Raw genomic sequence first — 3,334 nt, 5'->3', positions numbered from 1 at the left:
TTGGGGGAAGATCAGAGATGTTTGGAATTTGTTAATATTATCCAAAAGAATCACCCAAAAATTCCACTGCAAAAATCTGTTGTTGTTTTAGTGTGTGTGTGTGTGTGTGTGTGTGTGTGTGTGTGTGTGTGTGTGTTTAACTGCTGGGAAGTTTAAATAATAGAAGCTATAACTCCTGAACCCACATGGCTTGTTATTGATAGATCTGGTCTATTACCTTTTAAATGTGTGATTGCAATAGATACATTTTTACATCAGGTCACTAGTTTACTATGTTTGGCCTTGCTTGTTCAATTCTTAAGTGGCTTTCTTCTGATATTGCTCTCTGTGTTTCCTCTGTTCCACATTACTTGACTTCTCTTTCTCTGAGACTGAGATATAAGTTTATATACTTGCTTCTCATCAACAGTAATAATTTTAAAATGTATACATAAGGCATATATATGTGAAGTTTGTATTGAACATTCAATGGGAATTTCCTGATTGTAACTCTTCAAATTTACATTTCAATTGATTGAATACATTGTTCATGAAAAATAGTTATTTCCTTGCCTTTTTTAAAAAGAAAGAAACACTAAGCAATGTTTATTGTGCAATTCCAACAGTTATTTGTGGAATCTTTGTTTACAGTTATTTTTATAGCCAGCCATTTCAACTGCCTAGTTTTAAACACTAAAAGCACAGATGATTCATGTTGTAATTTTAAAAATATTTTAAGACTACTCATAATTCATATATCATTTCTTTCATGAAACAATCAAAATAATTTTATTACCTAGAAGAAAATTACTGAAACAGCATCCTTCCAATGTATCTACTTATAACCTCAGTAAAACTTCAAACAAAAAATAGCAGATGAGGAAATAGGATTTCTCAGTCACTGGGAGTGTTTGAATTTTTTTTTGTTAATCCTCACGAGAGGATATATATTGTTTTTTCATTTATTTTTAGAGAGAATAGAGAGAAGGGGAAAGAGAGAGAGAAACCTTGATGTAAAGGAGACACACTGATTGGTTGCCTCCCACATGTGCCCCAACCAGGGCCTGGATCAAACCTGCAACCCCGGTATGTGCCCTTGATCAGGAATTGAACCCATGACCCTTCGGTATGGGGACCTACACTAACCACTGAGCACACTGGCCAGGGCGAGTGTTTGAACTTTAAGATGAGAAATGGACTGGTATTTTTTTTTTTTTTACATTTCCTATGAACTTAGAGCTTACATGTGGCATCCGGACTCAGATCTCTGGGGAGACTTTACATGGCTTCCACCTCAATTTGTTTCATTTTTATTTGCTTCTTTTCCAATTTCTTTTGCTCACACCTCACTCAAGACAGCTTCCTCCAGCCTGAGCTGTTTCTCATCTATGATTTGCTTTTCTCTGCTCTTTTCTTCTCCTCACACTGAGACTGTGCCACTTCTGGTCTTTGCACTTGCTTCAGCTTCTAGATGATCTCTTGGACTTTAGCTCTGTTCTTATCTGATTTTTGTTTGCCTCCTCTGTTGAGTCAGAACTCTTTGGCTTTGTCACTGGAATACATCACCATGTTCATCGGACATAGCAAAGCCCCCATATCCTTTGGGTAAATGTCGCCTGAGCCAGGCACATGAAATGCAAACAGTAATCCTCTTTGTGTCAGGTAGTTTTAAAGGGTGACCTTCCTCTTGCATAATTTCTGGACCCAAGAACTGATTGAAAAATGAATGGATTCAATCTTGTCAGCATAGTGTGTTAGCAAGTGAACCTTTGTGTCTGGCATTCCTTGTGACTTCTCCAACCTGACAGCATGACCAAGGAGTCTGGCAGTCCATACTTTGCTCCAGACGTAGGTTTGTCACAATACCCACTCCTGCATCTCGTTCTGCAGTCTCACCAAGGCTTTCTGAGTGACAACAGCAAACACTTAGTAGGTATCCAGGGCCTCATCATTCATCATTCATGGTCACTTTTGTTTGCACTTGATCACTCACGGGTGTCACCATCTGGGCCAGGACATTCAGAAAGTCCTGTCTCCTGAGGAGCCTGATCTGACAGGCATCCCTTCACAGCACACTCGACCAGAAGGCCCCGGGGTTCAGCTTTCTCATTCCCCTGGTTCAGCTTTCCTGTGCTTGATGCTCCTACTAAGGCTAAGCTCCTCTCTGAAAGCTCTGTCTGAGTGTCAAACCAGGCCCGAGCAAGGGGACTGCTTTTATTCTTCCCAATGAAGCAGACCAGTCACCATCAAAATCCTATATAATAAAAGCAAAATATGCTAAGTGTCCCACCGATAGGTTGACCAATATGTCAACCGTTCGGTTGACTGCTTGACCAGTCGCTATGACATGCACTGACCACCAGGGGGCAGATGCTTTGACCAGTAGGTTAGCTTGCTGCTGGGGTCCGGCTGATGGGGACTGGGCAAGAGGGCCAGACATGCCCTGGAGCCCTCCCCTGGTCCCTCCCCAGCCGGCCAACCAATCGGGACTGGGCAAGATGGCCCCCATTGGCCCCAATTGCTGGCCAGGCTGAGGGACCTACCCATGCATGAATTCGTGCACCGGACCTCTAGTTTCTAGATAATATTTTCCCAACTATTCTGGAGGTGTGCAGGAACATCAACAATTGTTATTGGGTCTTTATTTTTCTAGAAGTTTCTATTTGTCTTCATAACCTTCAAATTCTTCATTGTCAGATGACTCACTCTCAGTATCTCCCTCCCGGGTATCTGCATCTTCAAAATCTCTTCGGTTTTCATCCGACCCTCCCAACTCCACAGCTGCTTTGTCTTCATCATCTTCAGTGGTAATCACCCATTGAGGAGCTTCAGTAACAGCATCTGCTGTGATGTCCTCAAGTTCAGCAAAGTCACTATCATCATACTCAACTACATGTTCCTCAGCCTCGAAACCTCAAACTTGGCTTCAGAGAAACGCCCTTCTCTCACCCCGAACACCAAAAGGATGACACAGCGTGGAAGGTCTTGCTGCACCTGTATCCAGGGCTAGAAACCGGCCAGTGCTCCTGTGGCCACCACCTCTGCCCCTCTTGACTCTCGGCTGCCACCTGTGCGGTCACCGCAGTTTTACTGCCCTCAGATAAGCTGTGCCAGGGAGCTCAATCAGCCACACCATACTTCACGTAGCTTCTACCATCCTTTCAGGTCTAGTTTGCTAAAGTAAACTTCTTTGATGCACAAAAATAGGAAGTACTGAAAAAGCATAAATGAAATTAATCTTTGATTTAAAATCTCTAGTTTTAGAGAGTCGTGGGCTATTAGGAACTGTGATGATATGGTGGGAAGAGTTCCCACCTCACAGTATTCTCACAACATGTAAGTGCTTGGAATAATA

General features: G+C 42.4%; 1 pseudogene; it reads right to left on the bottom strand.

The window, feature by feature from the left end:
- Nucleotides 1-1,257: 1,257 nt before the first annotated feature.
- Nucleotides 1,258-3,115, bottom strand: LOC102432229 (annotated as a pseudogene).
- Nucleotides 3,116-3,334: the final 219 nt, after the last annotated feature.

The sequence above is a fragment of the Myotis lucifugus genome, unplaced genomic scaffold, assembly GCF_000147115.1.
Source record: "Myotis lucifugus unplaced genomic scaffold, Myoluc2.0 scaffold_139, whole genome shotgun sequence".
Taxonomy (NCBI): domain Eukaryota; kingdom Metazoa; phylum Chordata; class Mammalia; order Chiroptera; family Vespertilionidae; genus Myotis; species Myotis lucifugus.
The sequence above is the reverse complement of the archived record's forward strand: the minus strand, read 5'-3'. Positions and strand labels throughout refer to the sequence as shown.